This window comes from Dasypus novemcinctus, chromosome 14 (genome assembly GCF_030445035.2).
Source record: "Dasypus novemcinctus isolate mDasNov1 chromosome 14, mDasNov1.1.hap2, whole genome shotgun sequence".
NCBI classification, from domain to species: domain Eukaryota; kingdom Metazoa; phylum Chordata; class Mammalia; order Cingulata; family Dasypodidae; genus Dasypus; species Dasypus novemcinctus.
This window is the reverse complement of record NC_080686.1, coordinates 31588998-31611338: the sequence shown is the minus strand read 5'-3', so window position 1 is coordinate 31611338 and position 22341 is coordinate 31588998. Positions and strand designations below refer to the sequence as shown.

The following is a 22341-nucleotide window of genomic DNA, read 5'->3' as shown; positions in this document are numbered from 1 at the left end:
TCATCTCTTTCAGTAATAGGCCATGATGAAAATTTTGGTAACTGAAGACATTAACATGCTTTTACAAAGCCACTTTTTCTCCACCTACATCTAGTTTGCCAGCAAATGGAAATAGAACTCAGCAGAAGTAAAGTATTCAGATCACTCAAAATAGTATTTATCAATGGGTGTTCCACAGGTAGAAATCACCTGAGGAATTAATACTGGATATTTCTGGGACCCCTATGCAAATCTGATGAAGCCCCAAGGAAAGAAAAGCACACCCACATGGTATTTTAGAAATGGCAACAAAGTGCTGATTTGAAAATTGGGTAAAATGAGTTCTTGTCTGGATTTTACCGAAATTAAATGTGGCAAGTCACTGAGTCTCACCGAGCAACAATGGACCCATTTGTAAAAGAAGAGCTTCAGTATCTTTATATATCCAGACAAAATCTCCACTAGTTCTCTGATTCCTTACTACTGGTGTGAAAAAGACTTCTGCAATTATTTAATTGCTGATTGAATTTCCTATCCTAATCCTTTCAAATATCTCAGGCATCCCATGACCTCTTGAATATTAATTAATGATTATATATATCTCTGAAATCATCTTCTGGGATTTGTAAAGTTAAAACATTTCACCTGATTTGAGTTTTCACTATGTACCAGTTAATGGCCTAAGATACCCAAAGAATGCTGTGAGTGGTCAGACCTAATTATCCCCATTTATTTTTTTTTCATCATTCTGGTAATGTGCCAACATCATAACAAGTTTTGAGAGAGGCACATTTCACACAAATGCATGAAAACCCATTCGTCATGCTCACTCACCACAAAAGGAACAATTATCCCCATTTTTGATAAAAGGGCAGACTAATATAATCAAACAGGTTACAAGAGAAAATGGCTCAGTATTCCTACTCCCCTTACTAGCTCTACCCAACCACATGGTTCCTCTTGGGATCTCAATGACTTTTTGGTGAAGGATGGAAATATTAGAGCATGGAAATTGGCAGGCGCCTGCAGGAAGGCGACTTCCTGGCATGACAGGTATTCTAGAGGTGATCCTGAGCAACAGTAAAAAATTGGAATCTGGAAGTTTGAGATTATTTTATGAATCCCCAAAAGAGAAAGATTATGGGTGGCGGACTTGGCCCAGTGGTTAGGGCGTCCGTCTACCACACGGGAGGTCCACGGTTCAAACCCTGGGCCTCCTTGACCCGTGTGGAGCTGGCCCATGCACAGTACTGATGCGCGCAAGGAGTGCAGTGCCACACAGGGGTGTCCCCCACATAGGGGAGCCCCACGCGCAAGAAGTGCACCCCATAAGGAGAGCCGCCCAGTGCGAAAGAAAGTGCAGCCTGCCCAGGAATGGTGCCGCACACACGGAGAGCTGACACAACAAGATGACGCAACAAAAGGAAACACAGATTCCCGTGCTGCTGACAACAACAGAAGTGGACAAAGAAGACGCAGCAAATAGACACAGAGAACAGACAACTGGGGTGGGGGGGAAGGGGAGAGAAATAAATAAATAAATCTTAAAAAAAAAAAAAAGAAAGATTATGTTTGTAAACTAATACATTCCTCTGGATGTGATACCCTTTGATCACATTAAATTCAGCTGAGCTGCCTTTGATTAGATTACCTGCTGTAGGGCTTTTTTTTTTTTTTAAGATTTATTTATGTATTTCTCTTCCCTTCCCCCCTACCCCCGTTGTCTGTGCTCTGTGTCTATTTGCTGCGTCGTCTTATTTGTCCGCTTCTGTTGTTGTCAGCGGCACGGGAATCTGTGTTTCTTTTTGTTGTGTCATCTTGTTGTGTCAGCTCTCAGTGTGTACAGCACCATTCCTGGGCAGCTTGCACTTTCTTTTGCGCTGGGCGGCTCTTCTTACGGGGTGCACTCCTTGCTTGTGGGGCTCTCCTACGCGGGGGACACCCCTGCGTGGCAGGGCACTCCTTGCGCGCATCATCACTGCACATGGGCCAGCTCCACATGGGTCAAGGGAGGCCTGGGGTTTGAACCACGGACCTCCCATGTGGTAGACGGACGCCCTAACCACTGGGCCAAATCCACTTCCTGCTGTAGGGCTTTTTATTGCACTAGGCCAGTGAGGTGTGACTCAGGTTGAGTCCCTTCCCCCTTGCTGGGTCTGATATAAATGGACTCACACAGATGGACAGAAAGGAAGAGAGAAAGACTAGTTTTGCACATAGCTGAGCTTCAAGGACAGAAGCCCTAAGGGACAAGCCCTGTGCCAGGAGAGAGAGGACTGCAGGGTCACTTGAGTTTGAAGCCCCGAGAGGCTGGGTCCACAGAGTAGCTAAAAAGGAAACAGTGAGTCCTGAGGGGAATGCCGAAGCCTGGGCAGAGACCTTGCTTCACCGTGTGGCGACACACAGGGATCAACGATAGCTGACTCTGGTGAGAAGATCTCTGATAGTACCTCGGTTTGGACTTTTCATGGCCTTGAAACTGTGAGCTTTTACCCCAAATAAATCCCGTTTATAAAAGCCAGCCTATTTCTGGTACTTTGCATTGAGAGCCCTTTGGCAAACTAAAACAGAATCCTATTCAGAATTGAACAAAATTAAGAGTATATCTCACTGTACCTTTTCTTGTAAGGAGAAATTGCCTGAAGTCAGAGTTTAAACAATTTTTCACACACTATCCTGTAATAAGACTTTTTAAGTGAGATAGTAAATATCTTTTTTTAAAAGCTTCTTACAATTATATATATATATGTATTTTAACATTTCTTTTTATTTATTTCTCCCCTTCCTACCCACCCCCTGTTGTCTGCTCTCTGTGCCCATTCACTATGTGTTCTTCTATGTCTGCTTGTATTCTCATTAGGCATCTCCAGGAACCGATCCTGGCACCTTCCAGAGTGGGAGAGAGGCAATTGCTCTCTTGTACCACCTTAGCTCCCTGTTGTGCTACGTCTTCTTATTTTCTTTCCTCTGTGTCTCTTGTTGTGTCATCTTGCTGCACCATCTCTCCGCATTGGCTGGCACTCCTGCGCAGGGCGGCCTTCCTGCATGGGGCGGCACTCCACATGGCCAGGTTACCACATGGGCCAGCTTGCCCTCACCAGGAAGCCCTGGGCATCAAACCCTGGACCTCCTATTTGGTAAAAAAGGAGCCCATCTTCTTGAGCCACATCCGTTTCCCCAATTTTATCTTCTTTTATTAGGTACTGAAAACATCCTAACTGATATATCAAGCTTGAGAAAATAATCAGAAACATGGATAAGATTTTTGTATAAAGATTACCATGTTGATTATAATAACAAGAATGAAAACAATAGCAATCCAAATTAAGTGATTGTGCCACATCAGTGATCAGAGCCATGGGAACCCAAAAGACTCCATGAATATTTAATGGCCTTGGAAAATATTTCATAATATTATCTCAATTTATGTAGAGTATACACCGATTTTTTAACAGTTCACTGATTCATAGATGAACAAATATATTAGACACCCAAACATTAAGAAATGTTGGGAATTAGCAGCACCATCCATGATTGAAATAGCAAGAAAAAGTTCACACATTGTAAGTCAACACTAGAAAGGGGTAACTACTTTAAGACCTGGTAGTGCCATTTAATATCAGGATGTTTGAGAAGGACTTAAAAAAAAAAAAGTACATATAGGAAAAACCAGTTAAATATAAAGTAATGCTAAAAATTATTTCAAATTTTAAATAATTTAAAATTTCTTTATCTTTCTAAATGTTTAAAATCCCTTAAAATGAATAGGCAAATTTTTATCAGGAAATACATATATATATATTTAAAGGAATTCTTCAGGGAATGGGAAAATTTATTTACAGGAAAGTAAGTGGAAATCCAGTTAACAGTATCTGGGAAACTAGAAGGAAATATTGAATAAACAGTGGTCATTTCTTTGTATAAATTTGGGAGGAGACTTCCATGCCAGGGATGTGATAAAGGGTTTCCAGTCTGTCCTGTGGTAGGAAGCAGAGCAGAAGGGAAAATGCTACATCTTTAGATGATATTATTTGCCACGGAGAGAGGGGTGGGGAAGGGGGATACTTATTATTGGAACTCTATTTCTAAGGATAAGGAAATGGGGCACAGTCTTAATCTCACTGTGCCCAGGATCATGGTGTTGGCATTTTCACCAAAGATAACCCCGCTGCACCCGGCTCAGCCCTTAGTTCAGCTTTCTTACTCCCCTCTAGGTCTTTCCACCTCCAATGTTCCTCAGTCCCTCATTCTTTTTTTTTTTTAAGATTTATTTATTTTATTTCTCTCCCCTTCCCCCGTGCCCCAGTTGTCTGTTCTCTGTGTCTATTTGCTGCTGCTGTGTGTTCTCTGTCTGCTTCTATTGTCAGCAGCACAGAAATCTATTCTCTTTTTGTTGGGTCATCCAGCTGTGTTAGCTCTTCGTGTGTGCTGCACCATTCCTGGGCAAGCTGCACTTTCTTTCGCGCTGGGCGGTTCTCCTTACGGGGCGCACTCCTTGCGCGTGGGGCTCCCCTACGCGGGGACACCCCTGCGTGGCAGGGCACTCCTTGTGTGCATCAGCACTGCGCATGGGCCAGCTCCACATGGGTCAAGGAGGCCCAGGGTTTGAACCGCGGACCTCCCATGTGGTAGACGGACGCCCTAACCACTGGGCCAAGTCCGCTTCCCCAGTCCCTCGTTCTTGATATCTGAGAGTTACTCTCTTGTTGAAGTGAAATATTGAGCCATGTGCTGGAATCATACATCTTCCTCTCAAAATATTTGACCAACTAAATGGGATTAAAACTATGTTTGCCAATGTGGGTTGTAATGATTTTACCTATTGGGAGCTATTCATCCGTGTGTTGTTTTTATCATTTCAGATGTTGTTTGTGGAAGGAAAATATGATTACTTGCCAAAATCTACATTATGTCATCTGCCATGTTCTATAAACAGATTACACACACTATGCAGACATAAATTGTGGACTGTGGTTAGCTAATTATGTTTAATGCAAATCCATATACATGTACAATTCATTTTAAAGGGATTAATTATGGGTGCTCTATTTTCAGTTACAAGAACTTTTGGAAATGCCTCGTCACAGTGGTAGCCAGATACTTAACAGGTTTTCGGTGTTGTTGTTGAATGAACACAAATCACTTGGAATATCATACACAAACTGATTTTTGAGAAAACAGCCACTAACCACATCGTATACTATGAGATAATTTGGCAAAAGTGTTCGTCTATATTACAAATAGATTTGGTCCAGGTGCATCTGTTGCCAAAACAAAGTAATTTTATTTTAAGTGTAGCATTACAAAGTCTCTCCAAACACACTCATTTGACTAATAAAACTAAACAATGGAGCATAGGATTTGCCTTGGCAGCAAATAAATTCAATTAATACCGACAACCCGTAAGATGGTGGCAGAGAAAGGAGCTCCTAGAGTCGGTTCCTGCTACAGGGCAGTTAGTAAACACCCAGAGCTCTCTAGGGCTAGCTGAAGCACCAGGAAGCCAGAAGAACATCCTGCAATGTCCATAAAGGAGTGGAAGGAGGAGACTTCCCATCTGCAGAGAAGACTCATAAGTAGAGCGCTCCACGCCCCAGAGGCCAGGGTCCATCCTCCACTGGAGGCACAAGCCGCCTCGGGAGCTGTTCTGCGACTGGAATTGAAAGCTCCACTTCCCCAAAATGGGGGAGGAAGAGATGGTTGGGCACCAACTTCAGTAAGTTGAGTAAATTCAGCTAAAGTTTGATCCTGTCCGAATAAGAAAGAGGCCGGGAGCCGCCATCTTAACTCCGCGCCTGGCACGAGGGGAAGCAGGGCAGACTGAGATCCCATTGCTGGTGGGGACCAACTTCCTCCCATCCAGATTATATTGTAGGTCTAGCCTAGGCCCCAGCGCCACCTCCAGCAGGGAGGAAGCTGCGGGGACCTGCACCAGCCTCTCTGGGAAGTTATTGGCCAAGCCGCGGAGGCTGGTGATTATCCTACTCTGGTGGTGCAAGCTGCCCCAGGAGCTATTCTGTGGCTGGAATTGGAAGCTCCATGTCCCAAAAACAGGGAAGGAGGAGATGACTGGCTGCTGATTTTGGCTACTGATTAGCAGACTCGGCTGCCTAAGATATAACCCTGGGAACAGCTGGGGTGTGAATCTATCCAAGTCAGAAAGAGGCTGGTGGCCACCATTTTAACTCCGCTCCCAGCCTGAGGGGAAGCCAGGCTGACCAAAGTCACAGTGGCCTGTAGGAACCAGTTTCTTTCAGCCAGATCCGCCTGCAGCCCTAAGCTAGCCTTCAGCCCCACTTCTGGTGGAGGAGACTGGCAAGCCCTCCTTCACCCTATCCAGGTAACTTCAGATGCCTTTGGCTGGTACAAATTGAATAATAGAAAGTATATCCAGGAAACTGCGGTCATCTTGAACCCACACTGCACTGATTGCTGCCCACACCTGCAGGTCCATCCCCACCCCAGGCAGGAGAGAAAGGGGCGTGAAGCTGCATCAGTCTCTCTGGGCAGCTACAGTCTAGGCCTGCACGACTTGGATTATTCCACACAGCTGTGACTCTGTCCCTACCTCTGGCAAAGGAGAAAGTTGGGAGAAGCATCATCGGTCCCAGGGGCAATGAGGGCAGCTTGAGCCTCCACAGCTTATAGCACCAATTACATCCTTGGCTCCTACTGCACAATCAGCAAGGGGAAAAGGGCAGGAAGCCCTAAATTAAATAGAAACTGTACCTAGAATAGTAATCCAGATGCCAAGACACCAACAAAAAATTGCAACCCACAGCAAGAAACAGGAAGATATGGCCCAGGTAAAGGAAAAAGATAAGCCTCCAGATGACATAAAAGAGTTGAGACAACTAATCATAGATGTTCAAACAAATCTCCATAATAAATTCAATGAGATGGCTAAAGGGACTAAGGATATTAAGAAGACACTGGATGAGCACAAAGAAGAATTTGAAAGCACACATAGAAAATTAGTAGGTCTATGGGAATGAAAGGTGCAATAAATGAAATTTAAAAAACATTCGAATCATATAATAGCAGATTTGAGGAGGCAGAAGAAAGGATTGGTGAGCTTGAAGAAATGGCCTCTGAAAGTGAACATACAAAAGAACAGATGATGAAAAGAATGGAAAAAATTGAGCAAGGTCTCAGGGAAATAAAAGACAGCAAAAGGCATGCAAAAATACATGTCATGGGTGTCCCAGAAGGAGAAGAGAAAGGAAAAGGGGCAGTTGGAATATTTGAAGAAATAATGGTAGAAAATTTCCCAACCCTGTTGAAGGACATAGATATCCATTTCAAAGAAGTACAACATACTCCCATCTGAAAAAATCCGAGTAGACTAACTCTGAGACACATACAAATCAGAATGTCAAATGCCAAAGACAAAAAGAGAATTCTGAGAGCAGCAAGAGAAAAGCCATGTGTAACTTATAAGGGATACCCAATAAGTTTAAGTGCTGATATCTCACCAGAAACCATGGAAGCAAAAAGACAGTGGTCTGATATATTTAAGATACTACAAGGGAAAAACTTCCAGCCAAGAATCTCATATCCAGCAGGGTTGTCTTTCAAAAATGAGGGCAAGATTAGATATTCACAGATAAACAGAAACTGAGAGAATTTCTAAGCAAGAGACCAGATTTTCAGGAAATACTAAAGGGTGTGTTAGATCTGAAAAGAAAGGACAGGAGAGAGAGGCCTGGAAGAGAGTCCAGAAATGAAGATTATATCAATAAAAGTAACTAAAAGTGTTAAAAGAGTGGTGAAAATAAAATATGACAGATTAAACTCAAATAGACTGGAATAAACTTAACCAACAAGGTAAAGCACTTGTATTCAGAAAACTGCAACTCAATGTTAAAAAAAAATTAAAAGGCCTAAATAACTGGAAGAGCATTCCATACTCATGGACTGGAAGACTAAATATCATTAAGATATCAAATCTACTCAAGTTGATATACAGATTCAATGCAATCCCGATAAAAATTCCACCAGCATTAAAAAAATTTTTTTTGAAAACGATTATCAAATTTATTTGGAAGGGTAAGGCATCCTGATAACCAGAAACATCAAAAAAAGGAAAAGCAAACACTCATCTCCGAACTTTAAATCATATTACCTAGTTATAGTGGTAAAAACAGCATGGTACTATCATAAAGACGGACACATAGACCAATGGAACCAAATCGATGGTTCAGAAACAGACCCTCACATGTATGGTCAAGTGATTTTTGACTAGCCTGTTTGAAACCGCACAGCTCCGGCAGAACATTCCATTCAACAAATGGTGCTGAAAGAATTGGACATCCATAGCTGAAAGAAGGAAAGAGGACCTCTATCTCACACCTTATCCAAAAATTAACTCAAAATGGATCAAAAACCTAAAAATAAAAGCAGAACCATAAAACTTCTAGAAGAAATTGTAGGAAAATATCTTCAAGACCTGGTGGTAGGTGGTGGTTTCTTAAAGGAGATAAGAGGAGGACTGAGATGAACTACTGATGTTTAATGTATGTAGAAGTTTTAATTAGTTTTACTGTAAAAGTGTAGAAATGTATATAGCGGATGGTAACAAATAGTAATAGCCAGTTTATAAATGGGGACGTGGCTGAAAATGGTAGTCTAGGGATATAAATGCCAACTGACAGAATACTGGAGAATAACCTAGGAACTGAATAGCACAATAAACCAAGAGGTGGGTGAGAATTGTGGTTGATGGTACAAATGCAATAGTGTCCTTTGTAAGCTTGAGCAAACATATTACTACTGTAGGGTGTTGAGAACGCATGGGAAAAATACAACTGGAGTGACCTATGGACTGTAATTAGCAGTAATAATATAATATCCTTGCATCTATGTGAAAGATGTACTATATTGATAATGAGGCAGTATGGAAAATGTGAGCCAAATGTAAACTATGGAAGTGGTAACAATCAGATGATATTATCTTATCTGTAACAAATGTTCCACCAGTGTGGTATGTTGAGAGAGTGTTGGTGGGAATTCTGCACATGACATGTTCGTTTTTATAAGCTTACAAATTCTGTCATAAAAAATATATTTAAAAAACAATAATAGGGTGTGTTGAGGGAAAAACACCAAATATAAGATCAGGACAATAATTAGTAGTAAGATTTTGACAATATTCTTTCATAATTTGTAACAAACATCTAATGACAATGCAAGGTGTTGGTGGAGGATTGATAAATGGGACTTCTGCATGATGTTATGCATGTTTGCTTTGTAAGTTCACAACTTCTACTATACATTTAATTGTTTATGTATGTTCCTATATAAATGATACAAAGGTAATAATAATAGGGAGGGTTGGGGGGAAAAGACTTTGGTTAGTAGTAATATTTTGACAATGCTCCTTAATCATTAGTTAAAAAGGTTTAACACAATGCAAGGTGTTGGCGGTCGGGTGAGTTATGAGGGTCTTATATGGCGTTATGTGTGTTTGTTTTGTAAGTTCGCAACTATTGCTATGCACTTATTGTTTATATTTGAGTGTGGGTGATATATTTTAATAAATAAATTTTTTAAAAAAATTTAAGTATAAAAGACTTTTGTTCATCTTAGGGAAAATTGAAAGAATTATTCTTGTCATGTTAGATGCAACGTTTATATTGTTCAAACTTTTGTTCATTGTGACAGACACTTCTTGTCTATCCAATGTCAATGCTCCCCCTCACCTTTTGTAATTTACCCCTGATTTTGATTGAGGCAGAATGTTGCCAGCTGCAAAATTGCATTTCCTGGCCTCCCTTGCAGCTACAGATACCCATGTGATAATTTTAGCCAATGAAATGAAAATGGAAGTCTCTGGGTGGAACTTTTAAGAAAACTCTTTAAAAGAGGATCAAATCTAGTACGCAACTTTTGTTCTTCAACTTTTTCCTGCATAAAAGATTGGAAGTAGAGAATCCAACTTGTGACTGTGCATATAAATGCTGACACAAACAGCCATGCATATAAATGTTATACCAAGTTGTAGCAGTTTTATATTATTGATGAATTCCAAAAAGAAATACTGGATTATGTTTGTAACCTGATCTTTTCCTCTGGGCATATTAGATTATATTGGAGTCATTGGTTTACTTGATTAATTATGTAAACCTCTTGTGCCAGTAGGGAATTTAGTTCCCTTCCTTTGGTGGGTGGGGATTTGCAGATAAAAGGCATGGCAAAGGACAGAGTTCAGGGTTTGGGACGTTGGAGCTTGATGCTGAAACCTTCAGCTGGAATCCCGGGAAGAGAGGAACCCTAAGCCTGGAAAGAAACAAGCCCTGGGAAGAGAGGAACCCAGGAAGCCTGAACCCTGGCAGACATTGGCAGCCATCTTGCTCCAACATGTGAAAATAGACTTTGATGAGGGAAGTAACCTATGCTTTATGGCCTGGGATCTGTAAGCTCCTATCCCAAATAAATACCCTTTATAAAAACCAACCACTTTCTGGTATTTTGCATCAGTACCCCTTTGACTGACTAATACACAAGGATTATTGAAGAAAAATTCAGAAGGAACAGACATCACTGATGGTGTTACAGAGTTATGTCAACCCTGAGCTGCCCACCTCTGGGGTTCTTGTCATGAAAAAAAAAATTCATATTCGTTTGAGTGCATGTAATTTGAATGTTTTGTAAAATGAGGTAAAAATGAATTCCTTAATGACAGAAGTAACATTTATGATTTTGAACAGTTTGTTTAATAGATATGGTTAAAGTCACTTATAAATTGTCCCATTCTTAATTCATGAAACAGAGTTTACTTCTGAAGACTATTTTTCAGTATTACAGAGTTTATACTTTTCTTTAAAAGCCATGGTTTTTACAGGCATTCGTGGATGGGCTTCACGTTGTTGAAGAACTCTCTGCAATTACATGTAGAACTATTCAAAGGGACAGTTTGACAATTTCATCAGATTTTCAAAGGAAATGTGTGTCTATTTTTAAAAATAGGTAGAAAGAACCATAGCTCTAGTGTTCCAGGGTTCAGTTGGAACAGGGATATATTGCAATCACCCTTGAAATCTAGTATGCCTGCCTAAATTTCACCATTACATTATAAGTTTGGCCCTCAGAGTGCTGTGTTTATCCAGATGACATCCAACCAGGTCTACACAGAATGACTTGGGAGAATTGCAGCAGTTAGAAGAATATAACTGCAGCATTATTAACATAGCCATATAAATTTTGTTTTGGCGAAATTGAGTCAGCCACAAAAAGAAAGGCACTTTTTCCTCTGCCAAATCATAGAATTTCATCAAACTAACAAAATTATATTTCAGGAGTTACAGTGAAAATAGTAGTTGAATATTAAGCCAGGACAAAAATAAAGTCAGGAATGCAGGGAAGACATTATTAGAGCACCTAATGAGAATGCCAGCTCATCCCTAAAATCAGGAAATTTATCTTTTATTTCTTTTTGGAGTCATTTCTGAAGCTGCTAGTGGTTGGAGAACATGCCTTCTTTTCTCTCCCTTCTGTGATTGGGTTTACAGTGGGTTTAGTGCTTCTCTCCTGGAATCTTCTCTCCATGTCTCTGCAACTTCCATTCCAAGTAACCTAGGGCATTGTACGTAAAGCAGTTCCTGAAATATGAACTTCAGGAGCAAAGAGCTATCACTAACAACTTGAGTAAAGTGCTAACTTTAAATTGGTGACCGAAAATGGCTCTCCAGATAGATTTGGCAGTTTATTCCTGCAATTCTCCCAATCCTAAACTGTAAAATGATTCATCAGCTGAGAGCACAGGTATAGTTTTAGTACTGAGTCTACAATCAACTATTCTGTTGATTATGGGCAGTAGTTACAGTTCTGGCAGTCTCTCAATTTTTATTATTTGTCCATATGAAAAGGATATAAGTATCTAAATTGGAGAGGGCACACTTCTCAGGTTAACACACATCGTTTTTTTTTTTAAACTGGCCTTAATATATATATACTCTCTTTTAATGCTGACACCGTGGTCTTTGCATATATTTATACAAGGTTGTATATTTGTTTCAGTTGTGGATAAGAAATTCCAATTCCATGAACTGGTTATTTACCAAGACGACAGGAATGAATGTTCATCTTTAAAGAAAAAAAAAAAAAAAAGGATAACCAAGGCCATATATTCCATTCTGTAGCCTAAAAAAGTCTCGTAAGGATTTCCATTGGAATTCAGATCTAATATGGAATATGGGATGTTGAATCTAAAACATCTGACTTCTCATATCTGATTCATGACTTAGTTACCAGAAGTTTTAGTAAAGTATCAGAATTATGTTCATATATGGTTTTAATTTAAGTATACTTTGCTCACTGTCTCCTTGGAGAAATCATTGGATATCACAGAATGGGGATATTGGCTTTTATCTTACGCTCCCATAATTACTGCATGTTTTGTAACTATGCTTAAGATTAAAAAAGGCATGAACCAGGTTTTGGGACAAATGAAATCTGAATATTTCTGTTTAGTACTGCTTTCCTTTTTTCTTTTTTGTATCAGTTCATTTCTCTACAAATCCACATTTCAGTATTTATTTTAAAACTACTTTGTTCACCATATTTAAGCTAATAATTTTTGCAATTCTTCTGCCATCATCATTACTGAACACTTCTAATGTGATTGGATAGCCCTGGTAAATGATAAAAATGGTGGCCATAAAACCAAAAGTAGAATGCAAACTTGTATCCCTTACTTAATTTTATTTTTAAAGGTTTATTTAGCCCACCCTTCTCATTGTTTGCCCTCACTATCTGCTCTCTGTCTTCTCTTTAGGAGGTACCAAGAACCAAACCTGCAACCTCCCGTGTGGAAGAGAGACTCAATTGCTTGAACAACCTCAGCTCCCTGCTTTGTCGTGTCTCTCATTTCCTCTCTGAGTCTCTTGCTGCATCATCCTGTTGCATCAGCTCGCCATGCCTGCCCAATGCACCAGCCTGCTGTCTTGCTTGTCTTCTCTGGTAGGGGCTAGGAAATGAACCTGGACCTCTCATGTGATAGGTGGGAGGTCAATCCCTTGAGTCACATCCACTTCCCCACTTAGTTAAATAATATTTCATTATTCAAAGTTATTTTTATCAATTAAAGTTACAGTAGTGGGTAATTTTAAATGTCAAATTTAAACATACTGGGTTAATACTGGGATTGGGATGAATATTTAGTTACCAAACAGATAGAGGAGCACATATCTTTAAAAGTATGTACCTTCTATAATAGATAGTCACTACCTGAATCATGTAAAATACATTCTATTGCCCTTTTCAAGTGAATTCCTGGAACTCTGCTGCAATTGTGTTAATTTACACCTGAGTGAGATATAAATGATAACTTATTTGTCATAAAACCTTAAAACCTATATTGAAAATATGTAGGATTGATAGTAAGATCCCTGGGAATTAAATATACTTAAATCAATGTGTGAATTTACATCTTTATCATAATAATCTGAACAGTGCATAGTATGGCTACTTGCCTTATTTTTACACAGCATTCTCAAACCATTCCTTATGCTGAATATCATTGCTATCTGTCCATTAGGTTCTGTGCAATCTATGATGGGAAGGTTGGGATCAGGTTTGGCATGAAGGATGAGGTAGGGTTTGTATCATCTGGCAGATAAATCACATATAAAGATGAGTTAAAGGTTAGATATAGAATACATATTAATTTAGAAAAATTAAGGTAAAAATTAATTGGGGTATCAAAAAATTTAAAAATGCAAAAGCTTTGTTTTTGTTGTTTTGCCTTCCATCACAGCAATAAGTGTTGCTCTGTTTGTAAATTGGCAAGGCAACTTCTTCCATCTTTTCCTCAATGTCTATGTCTATATCTAACCTTTAAACTCATCACTATATTCCATTTTACTATTAATGGAACCTGGCAATATAGTAGGCTTTATTTTTCAGGAAGTTTTGGATCACAGAGAGGTTCAACAATGGCAGGGGAGGAATACTGGGGTGGGATGTTATTGACAGGGAACACATGGTTGGCAGAGAGTTCTCCAGTGCATATATTTAGGGTATATAAAAATGTTTGGATATTTTCATAGTGGTTACAATTAAAAACAACAACTGAGGGAGTGCTGAGTTCCTAGCCAGGGGAGCTCTATCACAGTCCCTACAGGAACAGCAACAATCCCCCAAGTGCAACAGCAAAGACTAAAAAAGAAGGAAGGTCCAACAATGAGCCCTTGATACTAATGACTATGCTTGTAAACCTATGCACCTGAAATAAGAACAAGGCCTAAAGCTTCAGGGTGCCTGAGAGTTACCTCCTGAGAGCCTCCATGTTGCTCAAATGTGACCAGTTTCAAAGCCAAATTCAGCATGTAAATGTGTTGCCTTCCCCCCAGCGTGGGACACAACTCCCAGGGATGAGCCTCCCTGGTGCCGAGGGATTACTACCAAGTACCAGCTGATGATGTAACTAGAAAATGACCTTGAATAAAAGGGTCAACTCGGACCAGCAGAATATCTCAGTGTACATATAATACCAGGAGTTAAAAATGCTTTTTGACCTGAATAAAAGGGGGAAATGGAAAGGACAAATGAGTTTATATGGCTATGAGTCTCCAAAAAGAGCCAGGAGGTTATCAGTGGGGTTGCCTTTATGCACACCTCAGCAGATTCCCAAAGACAGAAAAAGTAGATACAACCCCAGGTATTGGTTCTTCTGAGGGCTACAGAGACAGGGCTACAGAGACCCACAGATTCTATGGTCATGGCAGATGGAGTTCAGTGCCATGTCATTTGGCCTCACTTTGGAGTTTGTGCTTCTGTGCGATGGAGCTCGACTCAGATGTGATCTTTGCCCACAAGCCTCTCCTGTTACTTTTACCAGAATTGTAGTCAGTGCTGGGGTTTAATGTATACCCAGGGGACCTGTATCTCTGGACTGACCATGTGATAGCCAGGCCCTGAGCCTCAACAGACTTGCAACCCCTACACTCTGGATTATTGGACTTACCCCACTCAGCTAACATGGAGGTGAAGGAGGTCAATCACCACACCAGAGAGCCAAGAGTGCCTACAACTGAAAACAGGGGAATTGCATCCAGCATCCATGTGGAATCTAAGCCCCCTCTTGATATAGATGTGGAGAGGACACAACCATTCCAAGGTCCACAGGATGGAGGAATAGAGTATGGATTAGAGTGGACTTACTGATATTCTATTCATGAACTACTGTGATTAGTAATCGAGGAAAATGTGGCATTGGTGTGGAGAAAGTGGCCATGGTGGCTGCTGGGGATAGGGAGTGGGAGGAAGGGATGTGATGTGGGGACATTTTCGGGGGTTGGAGTTGTCCTGGGTGGTGCTGCAGGGACAGTTACCAGACAGTGTATGTCTTCCCATGGCCCACTGGGTGGACTGTGGGAGAGTGTGGGCTATGGTGTGGACCATTGACCTTGAGGTGCAGTGGTGATCAGAGATGTATTCACCAAATGCAATGAATGTCTCATGATGAAAAAAAAAAGAAAAAGGTGAGTTAAGCATCACACTTGCTCATTGCTGTTGGACCATCAATCATTCAAAACAAAATGTCTGCTCTTATAATGAGAATTCACTTTATATCATGAAGGGTCTCAATCTCAGTTATTGGTTTTCTCCCTAATGGACTTTTAAAACTGATTTTTAATCAACTTTACTGAGAACCATTTCATATACAATAAAATGCATCCATTTTAAGTGTAGAGTTTAATGCGTTTTGACATATGTATCCACTTATGTAACCAGCGTCATGATCATGATATAGAACATATCACCCCAAAAAGTTTCCATGTGCTTCTTTGCAGTCAATCTCCTCCACCACAGCCCCAACCAATCACTGATGTGTTCTGACATTACAGACTTATTTTGCTTCTTCTAAAATTTCATACAAAAGAAATCAGACTATATGTGTTTTGCTCCACATATGATTTGGAGATTCATCCATTTTGTTGTGTGTAGTAATAGTTTGGTCCTCTTTACTGAAAGTATTCTATTGTATGGATAAACCAAATTTGTTTATTTATTCACTTGTTGATGGATGTTGGGTTGTTCCCCATTTTTGGCAATTATGAACAAAGCTGCTATGAATATTCATATGTTTATGTTTGCTTATTTTGGCGAAATACCTAGGAGGGAGATTGCTGGATCATCTGGTGAGTGTGTGTTTAACTGTAAAATAACCACCAGACTATTTCTTAAGGTGGTTATACCATTTTACATTCCTACAAGTAACATGCAGGCATTCCACTTTGTCCATAGTCTTGCTGACTCTTGATATTTTCAGACTAAAATTTTAGTTATTCTGGTGGTATATGGTGAGATACAATGTAGTTTTATTTTGCATTTTCCTGATGGCTACAGATGTTGAACATCTGTTACAATCTAATTGGCTATTGTGTATCTTCTTCTGTGAAATGTCTGTTTAAACCTGCTAATTTTTTATTGGGTTATGTTTTTATTTTTGAGTAGTAACAATTCTTTATTCTGGATCCTGATCCTTTGTCAGTTTTATAGGTATCACAATTTGTCTTGGGCGGTGGACTTGGCCCAGCAGTTAGGGTGTCTGTCTACCACATGGAAGGCCCGCGGTTCAAACCCCGGGCCTCCTTGACCCGTGTGGAGCTGGCCCATGTCCAGTGCTGATGTGTGCAAGGAGTGCCCTACCACACAGGAGTGTCCCCCGCGTAGGGGAGCCTCATGCACAAGGAGTGCACCCCACAAGGAGAGCTGCCCAGCACCAAAGAAAGTGCAGCCTGCCTAAGAATGGCACTGCCCACATGGAGAAATGCCAAACAAGATGACACAGCAAAAAGAAACATAGATTCCCGTGCTGCTGACAATAACAGAGGTGGACAAAGAAGACGCAGCAAATAGACACAGAGAACAGAAAACTGGAATGGGGGGGAGGGGGAGAGAAATAAATAAACAAATCTTAAAAAAAACACAACAATTTGTCCTTTTCTTTTAATGATCTGACTTCTTTTTCTTAACAGTGCCCTTCAAATAGCATGTGTTTTAATTATACTAATGTCTAATTTATAATTTTTTTCTTTTATGGTATGTGCTTTTTCTTTACTAAAAATCTTTGGATTGCCACAAAGTCACAAAAAATTTTTTCCATATTTGTTTCTGGAATTTTTTGGTTCTTGCTCTTATATTTAGTTCTATGTTCAGTTTTGAGCAAATTTTCATGTGTGGTATTGGGTAAGAATCAATGGAAGGGTTTTGGACATTATTTCTAAAATATTTTTTCTGCCCCCCCCTCATTTCCTTCTCATTAACATATGTTATTCTGCTTAATATTATTTCACAGATCACGGATACTTTGTTCTTATTTTGTTGCTTCATTTTCCTTTTCTCTGAGCTTCAGGTTGGGTAATTTCTATTGGTAAGTTCTCAAGTTCATAGATCTTTTCTTTTGCAGTATCCTATCTGCTTTAAGCCCATCAGAGAATTTTCATTTTAGATATGTATATTTAGCTCTAGAAATTCCTTTTTTTAAAAGATTTATTCTATTTATTTCTCTTTCTTCCTCCCTGTTGTCTGCTCTCTGTGTCCATTTGCTGTGTGTTCTTCTGCATTCACTTACATTATCAGGTGGCACTGGGAAACTGCATCTCTTTGTTGTTGTGTCATCTTGCTACATCAGCTCTGTGTGTGTGTGTAGCACCGCTCCTGTGTGGGCTGCACTTTTTTCATGCTAGGCGGCTCTCTTTGCGGGGCACACTCCTTGTGTGTGGGGATCCCTACATGGGGGCAGCCCTGCGTGGCACGGCACTCCTTGTGTGCGGCAGCACTGCATGTGGGTCAGCTCACCTTACGGGTCAGGAGGCCCTGGGAATCGAATCCTGGACCCTCCATATGGTAGAGAGATGCTCCATTAGTTGAGCAATGTCTGCTTCCCCTTTTGTTTCTTTTTATATATTGTATATATTTTTATAATGTTTCCTTTAAGTTCTTAACTACATTTATAGTATTTGTAATAGCTACTTTAAATGTCTTCTTTTCTAATTTCATCATCCTGTAATTCTGTGTCTTTTTTTATTGATAATTTCTTCCTGGTCTTGGGTTACATTTGATGTTTTGCATCCCTAGTAATTTGGGATTGGACACTCAACATTGAGTATGCTACATCACTGAGTGTAGCTTGATATAATTTTTTCTTCCCTAAAAGAGTATGGAAATTTGTTTTGTCAGGCAGATAAGTAACTTGCATCTCAGCATAATCTTTTTGACACTTGTTTTGACATTTTGTTAGGATGGTCCGGAAGAGTTTCCATAGGGCTGATTTAGTCTTACTACTAAGATGTGACTTTCTGTGATCTCTAATGATTGCACTTAGTGTTTAATGATACCTTTTTCTTTTTTTCTGCCTGGTTAGAATTCAAATGGCTCCCAGAATTGTGTGAACTCTGGGAATTTTTTTTACCTTAAAGCTCTCTTGCAGTTGTTCTTTGTCTGGCCTCGTGGAGTTTTACCCTAAGCATGTCCAAATCAGTATTTAACCTCAAGGGAATCCCTTGCAGATTTGTGGCATTCTTTCTCTGCATAGGGCACATGTCTGAGGAGTCCACTCTGAAAATTCCAACAGCCTCAGGATTCCCAAATTCCATTCTCTGTTTAATTAACTTAGAAAGATCATCCCACTCAATATTGGGTTCTTTCTGTGGATCACATTCCCAAAATTGCCTCCTAGAAAGTTTGGTGATATTCTGACTCACCCCCTTAGCTACCATTCTCTCTGGGATCACGGTTCTACTTTGCCCATTATCTCAATTCCTGAAAACAATTATATCAATTCCAGGTTTTTTGTTTTGCTTTGTTTTTGTTTTGCTTTGCTTTTTGCTTACAGTCAGAGTACAGGGTCTATACCAGCTACTATTTCATGGTTGGAAGCAGAAACCTCTCCCTTATAGTTTTATGGTGATAGTCATTTACTTTACTAATAAACAGAGACGGATACCTGTTAAGCACTTACACTTTTTGTAGGATTCCTGATTTTGCAATTTTATTTTATTGGGCATATATCAGACAAAGATTTTATTTTTAATCACCATAGCTCCTTCCTTTTCATTTTAGACTCTGTGGCAATCGTCAATTTTCTCCAGTTTCTCAGCCTTCTCAGAGGGATGTGTTGATTTAGTTTAATAATAGAACTTTTGTGTTAGGAGATGATACTCCTTTAGTGATTAACACAGGTCTAACAAATTAGGGGAAAATAAACACCAAAACAATTTTCTGAATATAAAAGAAATAGGTTTTTATAAAACGTCATGCAGTACACAAATAAATAAGCTTGAACTTGAAAACTAATTCACAGGTTTAAGGTTGGGATATGTATTTTGTCAGCTTCTTATCAAAAATAAAACTGTGAAATCATATTTTCTTAGCGTTTTTGGAGTTATCTCTGGTGAAATGGTTACATGCAAACACTATACTTACAACTCCCTCTGACTTGTTCTTGTTCTTCCCACCCTGAGCACGTCTCTGTCCCCCTGGATAATCTTGTTTAATCTCAGTTGCTCAGAACCACACTTAAAGTTCTTTCTTCTGGTAAACATTTCCAGCTCAACAGTTTCCCTCCTGAGTGTTTCCAAATTACCCTGGACTTTCCATTATTATGACACTTATCAAATTGTGCAGCAAACATCCGTTTTTTTTCTACCTCCACTGCAGGACTGCAAACACTTAAAAGAAGGACTAAATCCTACACATTTTTGTATCCCTAAAATATAGCACAGTATTTAGCATGAGAAGAGATGAAAATTAAGTTTTCAATTTAGCTAATGTAATTATCTTTCCCTATTATAATTTGGCCCATCTCTGTGCCATGGATAATGGTAGAAGTAAAAGAAAAGGATTTCCTTTCCTTGTAGCCAACTTATACATGAGTTAGCTTCCCTATAGACTGTGAGAAGGGTCCATTTGTTATTTATTTCTGACTGTCAAAGATTTCAGTATAGTTGCTTGGTTTTTGTAAGTGGTCAATAAATGTTGAAAGGACAACAGAACTAAAAATGAACAAACAAATCTAACTGGTACTTATCTTTCAGTATACATAAGTAAAAATAAACCTGAAAAGAAGAGCAAGAGAAGAATAAGAAAAATTTCTGAACTACAGACCCTTAAATATTTTTGAAAAATAATTATAATTGGGTTTTCAGGGGAGAAAAGATCTTATACTAAAAAAATTCATGATGAAATTTTTCTCTGGGAAGGGAAAGCTGGATTTGACATGTCCTCTAAGTGGCTGACAGCTCCTAATTAATCTAAAATGTGACAGAGTCATTATATCATATAGATTTCATACATAATAAGTAACAGGAGTTGTATTTCACTTACAACTATGACTAGTAGATAAAAGCTTAGACTTCTTTCTACCTTTTAGTGCTAATCATAGCATTAAAAATTAAAAAAACTTTTAAAATTCTGTATTTAAAGAACTTAATTAAAATTTTGAAAGTTCATGTAAGAAAGATTATGAAGGAAAAAGCCCTTATAAATTTTCATTAAACACAACTGAGAAAACAAATCTGCAAACAGAATCAAGTTCAGAGATACACACAAAAAAAGTTCAGTAAGATGAATTTCTTATGTGATTAGTTTGATTTGAAAAACATTGAAGTTCAAATATTGGATAACAGTTTTAGAGAAAGTTTTAGAGATTTTAGAGAAAGATACAAAGGAACAATGAAATCATTTCAAATGTCATTGACATTTGACATTTGGAGTCCTTTGTTATTATAGTCAAGTGATTCTATTTTGGGAAAAACAAAGCAATACAAAAATATAGAACTACCCACTATGGAAGTGGTATAATAATGTAACTAAATCATTAACTTTGCTTCCATAACCAATTTTAGATTTATTGTGATAAGCATTTTATGCTTGAAATCTAAGGATATTGAATATATAGAAAAATTGGAAGTAGGGTAGCTTCTATAATATCAACTTCAATTACTCAGACATTTTCTCCATTACTAGTTACTGCTATCCAAAGAAAAAAATCCCTAGTTATCTACCCTTTTTAAACCTGTAGTTTCTAGGTGTTTTGTCTATAGGTAATAAGACTTCTACAACAGTTTCACATTCTGAATCATGATAAATTAGAGCAACAAGAATCTAAATGATCAATCTAAGTTCCCCCATTTTAGAGATGAAAAAACTGGGCCCAGAGAATTACTCTCTCTAAAGCCATGTAACTTGTTCCTAAATTTTTTCCTCTTCTCAATGTATGGGTGTAAAATGAGTAACAGACCAGGGATATTTTACTAGCTAGAATACACCTTCTAAAGGCCCCAGAGTTTTCTTCAAAGTGCTCAGAGAAAACAGAAAATGGTATATTCAAACTTTAATATTTTCTCATAAGTATATTTGTGATGTTTATCAAATATATTTTGCAGATTTACACATGCATAACATTTGTATGTTTGAAATGTTGAATTGTTACAGTTAGTTGCATCTAAAATATTTTAAATGAATTACTATTTAGTGAATTGCAATCGTCCATGATTATATTGGGAAATAAGCCACATGACAGTTATCAGGACTAAGAGGAGACATGGTTATTACTGCTTTATGTTATTGATTTGAAATAAGGGCTCAAATTAAAACCATCACATAGATTTCTACAAACTGGTAATTCCATATATATGAGAAAGAACAGTGGCCTCCTTTTTCTCCACTCTTTTCCTCTTCGTCATCATTTCTTCAGTTTGTAGTGCATACAACAAAAAATGTATTTTTATAATTTACTAACTTCAGAAAGCAGAGTAAGAGAGGGAATTGTCTGGCTTGCATGAAAGATTTGGAACTGCCAATGATGTAAGACAAAAACAATTAGCCTGTGTCCCTAGACTACCCTATGAGAGTTCTCTTCAAGGCTTTATGAGTAGATATGATGCAGTGAGATCATATTCATAAATACTTATTATCTCACCGACATAACCTGTATGTTCCACCTAATAGGCAGAAAGGCCTGATTTTAGCAATAGAAGTCATTGTGTGCTTGTGCAGTTGGATGGCCCACAGGCCGGCAGTCTGTATGGTGGCCTTGCTGTTATCTCCTCCAAGCTTGTGTTATGCAAAACATTCACTGCACATTTTTGAAAATCCATTAGAACTATGAAAGGAAGGGATGCAAAGTACACAGTAATCCAGGCTACAAGCTGGTCTAACTGGAAAAGTCCACAGAATTGCTTCTAGCTTCACAAACACAGTTTTGTGCTCACCATGGGGGATCCCTGCCTCATGAAGGCATGTCACTGCCCTATATGAATGTGTTTCTAGAAAACAATGAGATAAAACATCAAGTACAAAACGTGAAAGAGAATCTCTGCCAGAGGAATGTAAGCACCTACAGGTGTTTGATGA

The 22341-nt window shown here is 38.9% G+C and overlaps 1 non-coding gene and 1 pseudogene across 1 annotated transcript; both read right to left on the bottom strand.

The window, feature by feature from the left end:
• The window catches only part of LOC101415896 (ras-related C3 botulinum toxin substrate 1 pseudogene), a 137815-nt pseudogene that overhangs the window by 57987 nt on the left and 57487 nt on the right, over nt 1-22341 (bottom strand).
• LOC111760726 (small nucleolar RNA U13) lies at nt 721-824 on the bottom strand. Its single transcript, XR_002794336.1, has one exon. It is a non-coding gene; the product is annotated as a small nucleolar RNA U13 (small nucleolar RNA).